This window comes from Eptatretus burgeri, chromosome 1 (assembly GCF_056783735.1).
Source record: "Eptatretus burgeri isolate ZD-2024b chromosome 1, Ebu_testis_v1, whole genome shotgun sequence".
Taxonomy (NCBI): Eukaryota; Metazoa; Chordata; class Myxini; order Myxiniformes; family Myxinidae; genus Eptatretus; species Eptatretus burgeri.
In genome coordinates, this window is record NC_140961.1 from 144,114,056 (window position 1) to 144,126,889 (window position 12,834).

The 12,834-nt window shown below is 42.9% G+C and overlaps 1 protein-coding gene across 2 annotated transcripts in view; it reads left to right on the forward strand.

The window, feature by feature from the left end:
• LOC147035672 (protein phosphatase EYA1-like) overlaps nucleotides 1–12,834 on the forward strand; it is a 386,713-nt gene that overhangs the window by 103,395 nt on the left and 270,484 nt on the right. The window lies entirely within an intron of this gene.

Below are 12,834 nucleotides of genomic sequence, written 5' to 3' on the forward strand. Positions count from 1 at the left end.
TCATCATGTCCATTGTGGGGTAGGATTCACGCTACACCATCATGTCCATTTTGGGATGGGATTCACACCACATCATCATGGCCATTTTGGGATGGGATTCACACTGCACCATCATGGCCATTTTGGGATGGGATTCACACCACATCATCATGTCCATTGTGGGATGGGATTCACACCGCACCATCATGTCCATTTTGGGATGGGATTCACACCGCATCATCATGCCCATTGTGGTTCGGGCTGCCCGCCACACCATCATGGCCTTTTTGGGATGGGATTCACACCGCACCATCATGTCCATTTTGGGATGGGATTCACACCACACCATCATGGCCTTTTTGGGATGGGATTCACACCGCATCATCATGGCCTTTTTGGGATGGGATTCACACCACATCATCATGGCCATTTTGGGATGGGATTCACACTGCACCATCATGGCCATTTTGGGATGGAATCACACTGCACCATCATGGCCATTTTGGGATGGAATCACACTGCACCATCATGGCCATTTTGGGATGGGATTCACACCACACCATCATGGCCTTTTTGGGATGGGATTCACACCGCATCATCATGTCCATTTTGGGATGGGATTCACACCGCATCATCATGCCCATTGTGGTTCGGGTTGCACGCCACACCATCATGGCCATTTTGGGATGGGATTCACACCACATCATCATGTCCATTGTGGGATGGGATTCACACCGCACCATCATGTCCATTTTGGGATGGGATTCACACCGCATCATCATGGCCATTTTGGGATGGGATTCACACCACATCATCATGGCCATTTTGGGATGGGATTCACACTGCACCATCATGGCCATTTTGGGATGGAATCACACTGCACCATCATGGCCATTTTGGGATGGGATTCACACCGCACCATCATGTCCATTTTGGGATGGGATTCACACCACACCATCATGGCCTTTTTGGGATGGGATTCACACCGCATCATCATGTCCATTTTGGGATGGGATTCACACCGCATCATCATGCCCATTGTGGTTCGGGTTGCACGCCACACCATCATGTCCATTTTGGTATGGGATTCACACCGCACCATCATGTCCATTTTGGTATGGGATTCACACCGCACCATCATGTCCATTTTGGGATGGGATTCACACCGCATCATCATGGCCATTTTGGGATGGGATTCACACCACATCATCATGGCCATTTTGGGATGGGATTCACACTGCACCATCATGGCCATTTTGGGATGGAATCACACTGCACCATCATGGCCATTTTGGGATGGAATCACACTGCACCATCATGGCCATTTTGGGATGGGATTCACACCACACCATCATGGCCTTTTTGGGATGGGATTCACACCGCATCATCATGTCCATTTTGGGATGGGATTCACACCGCATCATCATGCCCATTGTGGTTCGGGTTGCACGCCACACCATCATGTCCATTTTGGTATGGGATTCACACCGCACCATCATGCCCGTTGTGGGATGGAATGCACCCCGCATTGTTTTGTCGCGGAAAGTGAAAGTGTAGAAAATACAGTGCTCAATGGGTTGTCATTTTGTGGTGTTTTCAGGGCATATGTCAGTACGGCATCAACATGGCAGCATATAAAATACTATTTCATTTACTCTAGTCGTCGAATACCGATCGAAGTTGGAGTTTAAGTTCAATTCCCCAAGTGACTTAGTGATAGGAAACACCATGTCAAAAGGGAACATCGTATGAATACACAGATTAGCATCCATGTGCTTTTCTTTTTATAATATCGCAAGTAAGTTCAGGATATTGTGGTCAATACTCATGAAAAAGAGGGCAGAGGGGCTGGCGGAGGGAGATAAAATATTAGAAGCAATATATTGGACAAGAATTGGATGATCAAAAGCATGATTTTTCAGTTACATTCTCACAAATGAACACACAGCATAATGAGAGGATCTGATGAAATTTTAAAAATACATTGACTGTTCGCTTAGTTTTTTCAGCAGTTCCAAGTTCCAGTCTTCTCGGGGACTTCCTGGCAAAAACTGATCCACCACTCTTTCCTCATCAACGTCAAAGTCGAAGTGAATGTGCATTAGTGCCAAAGGAGACAACCAGTCTTGGGTCATGCTTGCCCTTAAGTAGGTGGCCTGCCTGCTCTGCTAATAGGTCTAGATTAGCCAGGCCTGCCCGTCAATTCAATCAGTATTATGTTGTCATCACCACGATCATTATTGGTACCGTATGTCTAATACATGGACCGAGCATCCAACTCGCCGACGAATTGGGCACCGAACCCACGAGCAGGACCTAAAAACCTGCAATTCCAAAATACGACTGAACAACAGGAAAAAAAAAATACATACAAATCACAAGCTAAACACAATACTTTGTTGAAAAAGAAAATTAGTTTGATGAGCGAAAATTCATAAATTAACTGTTTGGTCGAATTCTTTTCCCATGCGCAACGACGTAAAATTCCAACTGCGCCGCGCAGGATTCATATTCCCCGCGCGCTTAAGACTGGTATCATCAGATATCATGTATGCCAACATCATAAAAACTTGAATGGGATTGGCTGTTACATTCAAGGTGCATTAACAGAAGTGTTCAGTGAAACACAGTAACCAAGGAGACAGGGTCAACTTATCACAAGATTCCGTAGATTGCGCAGGTTACAGAGTCGGTCAGACTTGATGAAGGAAGGCTTACGTTCGGGTTTTTTTTTCTTTGTTGTTGTTTTCTTGCGAATTCACTTGACTTAAAAAAAAAAGGTTTCCAAAAAAATGTGAACTTTTGTGATATTGGAGGTGTGCGTGCACACCTGGCACCCTCCCATCATCTCCCTGGTTACGGGCCTGTAACCCTTGCCAACAAACTGCTTCGGCAGCACCAGCACTCAATAAAGAGCATGGTATATCAAAATGAAAAATATATGTGCATCAATAACGATAAGAGATGTCCGTGTGTGTGTGTGTGTGTGTGTCTGTGTGTGTGTGTGTGTGTGTGTGTGTGTGTGTGTGTGTGTGTGTGTGTGTGTGTGTGTGTGTGTGTGTGTGTGTGTGTGTGTGATTGTTATTTGCATAATTCGGGGTTCAGAAGGTGGAAGGGAGCCCTCCCAGGAAGTATCCACCTTTGTTTTGGTGAAGGATCATGATTCATGGGCTAAGTTGTGATGTTGTGTTGTTCTCAGAGTTTTGTTCTGAGGGCTCTATTCAGGATCATCACTGAGCCCAGACAGCCTCCAACTTTAGTTTATTTGTGGTAATGTTCCCAGGGATGGTTTGCAGGATCTCCATGAAGTTCTTTTTTTTTATCACTCCCCTTGCTCCAATTATCACTGGTACAATTTCGGCGATCTTCAGCTTACAGGATCTTTTCACTTCATTCCTGAGGTCTTGATATTTGCTCATTTTCTTGATTTCTGCATTATTTACTCCGAGACCAAAATCACTGAGTACTGAAACCTCAAGGAACAATGTCTTATTTTAATTTTTGTATCTGAGTATTATGTCAGTTCGCAGTGCTTTGTTTTCTATGTTCACGCTGGATGGGATCATCAGGTTGTACTTGAGCATTACGTCCTTGTTGTCAACGATTCCTTTTGGTTCGTGTTTCCATGAGTTTTTTGGAACTGGGATATTGAAATTTCTGCAGATGTGCCAGTGGATTATTCGACATACCTTGTTGTGTGTTAATGTGCGCAGCTGTTCTGACATGAGTTTTTTTTTTTTTACATCCTGATAGGAGGTGGCTCGTGCTTTCTGTTTCGACCTTGCAGAACCTACACTTGCCATTTTTGGCTCAGTCCTGCCATTTTTGTTAAAGGCATTCGTGTAGTGTCCTAGATCTTGGACATTTATAATGATTCATTCTCCGTCCCAATTGAGCTGACCTCTTCTTAGCCATTCCAGTGATCCTTCTTTGTCCATCCCCAATGTGTCCAACTATTATTTTTTCATATTTGCTTGCTCTTTTGTCTTTCTCCCAGTTGTCATGATATATCTGTTGGTATTTCATCTTGTATTTTTATTTTGTCTTTTTAGCAATCGTTGGGGCTGTGTTTGTTGTTGTTTTGGTTGAAGCAAAATAAATTTAGGTATTCCTTTTGTTTGAACATTCACTCGTATTCGACACGTACGAGACTCGTGGTGCATCGTAACTACCACTGCAGCGATGCGCCAACCAAATTTAGCCTTAAGCCGGCTATCCGCGGGATATTGATTCTTGGCTTGTGCACTTTCCATCTCAGATAACTTGAGGTTTTGTGTGGGGGGCTATGCACGTAACAATATGTATTGTCTTTGATCACTTTTCTTTCCGACGAATTCGGTATTTTTGTGCATAATTTTTAAAAATTAACAATTGGTACAAATAAATATGTGCCAAACCTGTTTCATCCCAATTTGCAAATGAAATTCCTCTCTTTAACCTAAGGATTCAGTGCTTTGTAATGTTCACCCTGCACATGTGCAGTGGAACAGAGCCAAGCTAGCTAATTCAGTTGTGTTGACCGACCAAGTTTTTAGTTGCATGTACGAGTATTATCTGTGCAGCCACTGAGTCTGTTGAAAGGTCTGATCTCGGCTGACATCCACTGAGGCCGTGGCTGTGCTGCTGATGCAATGTCGTCCACTGGTTTGTAAGTTGTTCCTGCTGCCAGCCATAGCTCGCCTGCTCTTCACGAAGGACACTGTGGGTTCTTTAACGTCCATCAGCAAATGCTGGCAGACGGGATGCCTATTTAACGTCCATCTGAGAGATGGCACACATTTCTATGAATCACCCTGCCAATGAAACACTGGGATGGCAGTTTATAGCTGGGTCGAGATTTGAGCCCAGACTTCACAGCTTCGAGGCCATTAAACACATAATTTTTAAAAAATTAAAAAATTTTTATTAACGTAACTCATTTTCATTCATTTGAGTCCGGTTCTTGGGAAGGCTACAAAGCACAATTCTACCAGAAAAATTAATCAATGGAGAGATAGCACATTCTTGATGTGGTCAGAAAAAGCCTTTGTCTGGGGGGAAAAAACTCTTTTTTGTGACAATTGGTGGAAAAAAAATTGCTGAATGGTATTCCCTTCCAGGGTGCTGCCTCAGCATCACATCTCCACTCTAATCTGTGGGATATAAAGCTCTAAATGTTTCTGGCATCTTCTGCCATGAGGGGGAAGCATAAAACCTGTTGCTCTCATATTGCAGACCTGTTGGTGGCCTGTATTATATTTACCGCCTCTCCTCCACTCGAGGTCCCTCTGCTCTCTCTCTCAGTCCTCCGACCATCCCCAGCAACTCCAGGATGCTTGCATTCTTCAAGTTAACCCCCTCCTGGTTAAACTCCCAAAATGCAGGCTCACCACATACCTCCTCTTCTTCGTTCATCTTTTCTCCCGTTTGTTGAACCATCATCCTGAGGCTATTCAATCGCACTCTTCTCTCGAGGGCTTTAAGCAGGCCAGTGCACCACCAATCTCTTGTCATCCACGATCACTCCCATTAATCCCGGGCACTCCCCTATCCCAATCCTCTTCGTTGCAGGTTACTGTGTTTCTTCTCCTCCTCTATCTCTTCTCTGTCTGTTCATTCATTTTCTTACTTATTGCACCCAATCGTCTCCCCACTGCACCACTGTCAGTCCATTACCTTTTGACTCTCCGTAACCTCGTTATTCCATGAGCCTCGATCTTGCACAGAAACCAATGCCCTTCCTGAATACAGATTGTCATCGAATGACTCCATCATTTATGGTGGAAAAAAATACTTAAAGATACTCTTTTTATTGCCATATTTTTATTGGCACACGTCGATCCTCATTCGGAGAAACCGCATAAGGCAAGAAGAAAGTCCATTGATCAATGGAAGATCATTCTTCCCGACTGCAGTGTGACTTTCCCTGATCTCATCATCCATTCCTCTTGGAAAAATTATTTAGTATCACAGGAACCGAAGTACATTTATTGTCTGATCTCGGACAAGGGTAATGATTTGCATTTTCCCACCCCAACAAACCAAAAAACCATGGATGTTCAAAAAAAAAATCAAAACATGGTCTTTGAGTTTAAAGACGCCAAATGATTTAAAGTTACTTCTTGGTGGCAATTGTTAATTTTATGGAGGAAAATAATTGATTGGGGAAGAATGACCAACTTCCTGGCTCACTCTGAGCCTCAGCAGATCAAAATTAAATAATTAGTGTGAATTGATAACAGATATTTGTCCATGAAACAAATTAATTAAAGGGAGAAAAGTAAACCTGCGCAAAGACGATCAAGATGGAAACATGCCATCCATTATCTGAAAGTCACTGGCTGCAGATTGTTCCGTTGGTGTACCGTCCAGTGGTAGAGCAGCCGTGCGGAGAGGGCACTGTACGTTTCAAAGTGTAGAAGCCAACATTGTAGGGTGCGGGGCACACAGACGATTGAACCAGCTGAAGAGCATGGAAGGGATGTGGAATGTTTCGACATCGCAGGGTGCGCTGCCTGATTTCCTGTCTGCTACACCAGGCGCGGTCAAAAGTTCTCAGAAGGAGATACTCACTGGAGTCCAAGAAACGCCGAGGGTTTTGCTCCACGTTCACCATGTTTTGATAACCAGCCTCAGATCAGGGGAAACCGAGACAAACTCAAGGCTGTCCTTATTGTCACGTTCTATTTTTCTCGTTGTTTGTCTGTCTGTCTGTTCACTTGTATCTTGTACGTCTCAAGAAGGGAATATTGTGGGGCCGAAAAGCTTGGCAGACTTCATGAGGACCCCCATGAGGGAGTGTCACGGGGAGAGGTGGCGATTGGGGGAGACGGGAGGGGTTCAGGAGGGCTTCGTAACAGGTTATGTGATTACAAAACAAATTTCGTGACCAAAATTGGGGACAATGAGGAGTAAAATAGGGCTGTAATAATTTTCCGGTGGGGGAGTTTGGGGATAGGGGAATCTCTATGTCAGGGTCCGGCTATTCACGTCAGCCCAAGAGGTGATGGGGTGCCAACAAACCTGGCTGACTTAAAATGGGGGATTTATGATGAAAAAAATTAATCTATTAGTTTTAATAGATTTTCCAATTTAGAGGGCATTTTTGGAATAGGGTGGAGGGGGAGAACAGATCACTCCGTAATAGCTTGAGTGATCATCACCAAACTTGATAGAGCTAGTGTAGGCCACATTCGGTGTTAATGACGACAACAATGAAGTTACCATATTAGGTCTTTTTAATGCATAGTTGAGGCTCATCGAAGAGATATTACACTGAACGGATCAGGATGTGACAGAATAAAAAAAAGCAGAGAGCGTGAGGGAACACCAACAGCAGACTTGGACAAACAATGGGCATGGGGAGGAATGGGGAACAGGAGAGGATGCATGGGGTGGGTGAACAAGATGGAAACAGATCGAAGGAAATTCTCAGGACGGAAAACTGGAAACTTGTAAGGAGGAGTTATTGCGGTGGGGTTGTTGGGGGTCGGGTGTTCCCGAGGGTAGTAAAGATCATGGTTTCGGATTGGGGATGATCTGAGATGGTGGTGAACAACTATCTTGAAGACAAGTGGTGAACAGCTGTTAATTCGTTTTCAGATTGAAATGGGGCTGAGGGGCAGGGAGGGGGGGTAGGTGATTTGGAATAGGGGGAATGTAATCTATTTGACCGCTTTAATTGATCATGACCAAACTTTTCAAGAATAGGGAAGTAAAGCAAAAGTAAAAAGTAAAGGGAGTAAAAAGCCCCATGGAGAGTAAAATATTGAGGGGGGGGATTGAGATTTTTAAAATAGGGTCAGGGTTAGTTGTGTTTGTTGGCTCGAGAGCAGTGGTGGCGTAGCATGTGGGGGTCCCAAGCATTTGGCACTTGTTTTTTTTTATTTCTCAATCTATAAGTTGAAATAATCAGTAAGAAAATATTATTTAACAATTATATATACTTTTATATTGAAAATTTTAGATTATAAATTTTGATGTTTCTCGGACTATTCTGAGAATCTTGTTGACAAAACCTTTTTGAATTTTCTTCGCAACAGCATCACTGGCGTGTCTCTCGACTGTCTTGTTCAGTTATAAACAATAATTTTTGTCTTTGTAGACTGGCCAAGGAACGAACTGATGAAAAGAGAATAAAAAGTTTGGTTTTTGATGTAACTTCAAGGAATGAAAACAATTTTAACAAAATGGATATGATTGTCACTCTTGGAAACTCAAGTGTACAGTCACCTATCTTTAGTTCAAAGACCATCACAAAAGGATAAACATTCCTGACATGCACAAAGCAAATTAGACACCTGGCTTATTCTATTTCACAGATCGTAGGCCATCCGGGATATCACACTGAAGTGACGTCGGACTTGGAGAGTTAAATTGAACGTTTGACTTGACAACCAATGACGTCACTATTTTCACGATTTATGAAGCATACTCCCAAAATTTTTGGAGATTATGATGTTGTCCGGTATATTTGGTCATTGCACCAACCCATTGCTAATACATCTCTGGGCAAATGCAACAAAGCAGAATATATTTGCTTCCAAGATATCCACCGATGTAAAACACAGTGTGTATTTGTGTGTTTGTGTATTTGTGTGTTTGTGTATTTGTCTGTCCCCCTTCATAAGGATGATTTAAGAAAGTTTTTTTAAAGACCAGTCTTGTAACATGACTGTGTGTTCACCTGCGGTCTATTTATTTTCATGATTGAAAAAAGTTCGAAAAACATTCTCCATGAAAGAGTAATTACGTCTCTTCTATTGGAATTGGTGACGGTGAGTTGCAACCGGGCCTCAAGGGTGGTGAACAGAAGCATGTAAAAAAAAAAAATAACAACAAATACAAGGCACACGGAGGTGGAATTCACTGTGCATAATGTGTGCCAAGCACAGAGTAAAAGGAGTGTTCATTTACGTCTGTAGGATGTCTCATAAATATAGAAGATATAAGCACGACCTGACACTAGGCCGAGGCTTCAGACTTTGGCATGCTCACGAGGCTGTACAGTCAAAACGAAACGTCCCAGAAGATAAAGAACATAGGGTCACATGTCACATGTGTTTTAAAATAACGCTTCTTGATATGAAATATCTTCCAGTCTCCTTGAATATTTCAAATAAAATAACTCTAACCCATCATTTTTTATGGACTTCCATACGAGTAATGAAATAGAACACATGTAATTGCCTTGTCGTCGGTGTACTGTTGGATGTCACCATTAAAAGACAAGCATGCATGTTTGTATCGAAGTTTATTTTTACAAAGTCATTGTGTGTGTGTGTGTGTGTGTGTGTGTGTGTGTGTGTGTGTGTGTGTGTGTGTGTGTGTGTGTGTGTGTGTGTGTGTGTGTGTGTGTGTGTGTGTGTGTGTGTGCGTGCATGCACTTCTGGTGCTTCAATTTCTTTCATTAATCATCCATTCACTTCATAATGTTTTTCACAATCATGACCTTTAGATATTGTTTTCATTGTGTTTATTGATGTCGATAATGGGATACATACTTATGACTCTCACTTCCAGCACACCAAATACCATGAAAATGTGACACACGTGCTGGTGTCCTCCATCTTCCTTGAATTCCATTTCAGTTTTTGTTCTCCACACACATATAATTGATTTAATAAACAAACTATACGCTGTATTTCATTGTCTTTCACCTCAAGACATATAGCAAGTTTGTCTGATATTGTACTTAAACTGAAGATCAAAACGAGAGTAAAATATAAGTCAAGTGACCCTGACATTATGCCAAGTTGGTGGCCTGGATAATCGCTTCGTACATGAAGGACAAGGGAGATTAGTTGTAGGGGGGAGTGGTTCGGTGTGGTTAGGTGTGGGCTACGAGGTGAAGATCCACAGCATATCATGTCTCATTGAGCGGGTTTGGAGCCATTTTGAAGGCCGAGACAAGTCGTGGCACCTCGGCCGCACCAAATAGGATTGGGCGAGTCACGTGCCTGGCGCAATCTGCTGTGTAAGCTTCAAAAAGACATCGTTAGCCTTTGCCACTTCAACCTTTCAATGAACTTTCAACCTATAATTCCCCGAAGCTCATTATATGCTCGTGGTTTGTAAGCTTGATGGGTTGAGATTCAAGTGAATAGACTCGGAGCTCGTTTTTGACAAGAAGGTAATTTGCACAGTTTCATTACCAAGGATTGTGTTGTTACAGGCAATTGGACAGCCCAGTTTGTAAGTGTTATATCTAGTAAAATGATTGTTCAAATTTTACAAAAAAAGGCAGGAAGCAAGGCAGAGCATGGGAAGGACACAAGGTAAGTGTGCCTCAATTGTTTTTGGGATTCCAAGTTTCATTGGCATCATATCAAGTGAATTATCCTGACACACTGATGGTTGTGGATTTCTCTCTCTCTCTCTCTCTCTCTCTCTCTCTCTCTCTCTCTCTCTCTCTCTCTCTCTCTCTCTCTCTCTCTCTCTCTGTCTCTCTGTCTCTCTGTCTCTCTGTCTCTCTGTCTCTCTGTCTCTCTGTCTCTCTGTCTCTCTGTCTCTCTGTCTCTCTGTCTCTCTGTCTCTCTGTCTCTCTGTCTCTCTGTCTCTCTGTCTCTCTACATATATATATATATATATATATATATATATATATATATATATATATATATATATATATATATATATATATATATATATATATATTGTGAGTGGAGGGGAAGAGAATGAAAGGCAGTGTGATGTGAAGGGAAAGGAAGGCAGTGTGATGTGAAGGGAAGGGAAGGCAGTGTGAAGGGACAGCAAGGGAAGGGTGTTAAAATGCACCCAAACAACAACATTATATTTTTAACCACAAGGTTCAATCTAATTCCGGTGGGAGCATTTAAAACTCACACTCACACATGCAGCAACCTTTGCACCCCTCCAGTCTGCTCATCCAAAATGTGATTTGAACGTGCTACACTGTGGGGAATGCATTTTAAATTCAAAATTAAACCTTCATTCCTTAATAGAGGGGGTGGGGTGGGGGAGCATGAGCAAGGGTGGATTGGTGGAAGTGAGAGGGATGGGAGAGAGATAGAGGGAGAAGGGTGGGAGAGAGAGAGAGAAATAGAGGGAGAGGAGTGGGAAAGAGAGATAGAAGGAGAAGGGTGGGGGAGAGAGGGGAGAGGGGGAGATGTGTGGGGAGAGAGAGAGAGAGAGAGAGAGAGAGAGAGAGAGAGAGAGAGAGAGAGAGAGAGAGAGAGAGAGAGAGAGAGAGAGAGAGAGAGAGAGAGAGAGAGAGAGAGAGAGAGAGAGAGAGAGAGAAAGGTTTTGCAGAGAGAGTGGTGGGAGAGGGATGAAGAGCAGAGAGGGGGAGAGGGAGGGAAAGGTGTTAAAGAGGGAGAGGGGAGAGTGAGGAGTGGGAGTGGGGAAGCGGAGAGGAGAGGGGGGATTCTGGCAGATATGATGTTCAGTTTAATGTAGATCTGAGGGACAGCACACAAATTGATGAATCACCCTGCCTGTGAAACACCGGGATGACAATTTATAGTTGGGTCAGGATTCAAACCCAGGCTAGGCAGCTCAGAGCAAGTGTGTGTACCTCTCGGCTATCCTGCCATGATGTGGTGATTCATTGCTTTATAACAACTGAAAACATTTTTTACTCAATGTAATAATTTAATTTATTTTGCCTTCCTAACTCTGGAGATGTCCCCACAGAGAAGCACACCATCATATTGTTATCGAAGCATGTAGAGCACTCACCAAGTGGCTTAACTGCTCACACAAGCACTCCAACGGAATAGTTGAAGAAAGTAAAAAAAAAAAAAAACGAAACATTAAATTTTTATATGTATCTATCTATGCCAAAGTGATGGGTCATATAATGAAATATGATCGTACAAAAAGGGGGATTGTGGTGTAAAATAAAATTGCACATTTTCATTGAGTGAGCCACCGCCCGAGGCACTGCATGGCCAAATGCAGGTGAGTGCGCCCTGAACTTTGTTCAAGTCGATTGATATATTCAGTGACAGTGTGAATATTGTAGCGGGCTTGTCAAGTGGCTTAAACACTCAAGTAAGCACTCCATCAAAATGGTTGATAAGGAATGGCTGGCTTGGCAAGCAATTATCAATCACCGATCGGTCATCTAAACACCATGCATCCAGAGATGCCAGGAATGTCAAGCAGTGTCCGAATTGAACAAATGCACACTTTATTTTTCGCAGTTGGAACTACTGCTGAATTCAATTAAGAAGTTTAAATGTTGAAATTGGGCTGAGATTTCAGAGATTCTATAGGTTATGGCATGTGTGGAAATAAAATACAGCCATGAACACTGGCATCTCTGGGCGTTTATAAGCATTTCAATGTTTCCAGCAATTCGTCGGTACGATGATCAGGCATGTTGATGATATGAGTGAGGAAGGTGAAAAAGAAAAGTTTATCATGAAGAAACTGTGGCGGCTTGTTCCAAGTCGAGGCATTGTTGAGCAGGCCATAAATTGGCAAATATTAATACCTCAGCGGGGAATAGCGTGGTGACCAAGGATAACACCATCTTGATAAAGGATTATTAAATAAGTCAGTTACTTATCTTAAAAAAGGGTTGTTTTAATTAATCCAAACAAGCAGTTTTCATTCCTGCTCTCCCACGGAGTTCCCTCGGTACACATGCAAATTTTGGGGCTGCTCCTGTTCATGGTCTGGGAGTTATTGAGGAGACAGGCAGACAGACAGACTGATGGACGGACGGACTGACATACACTGTCATTTCTTCATCTATGTTTAAAACTTGTGCCCTGACATCACTGTCATATTCTCTGGCTAACCTCTCACAGAGATCGTTATTGTGAACCCACGAGACTCCAGCCTTTGGAGCCTCCTGGTTTCACCACAAGTCAGGACCTGTCCCTGCCACTCCAAATATCAACAGCT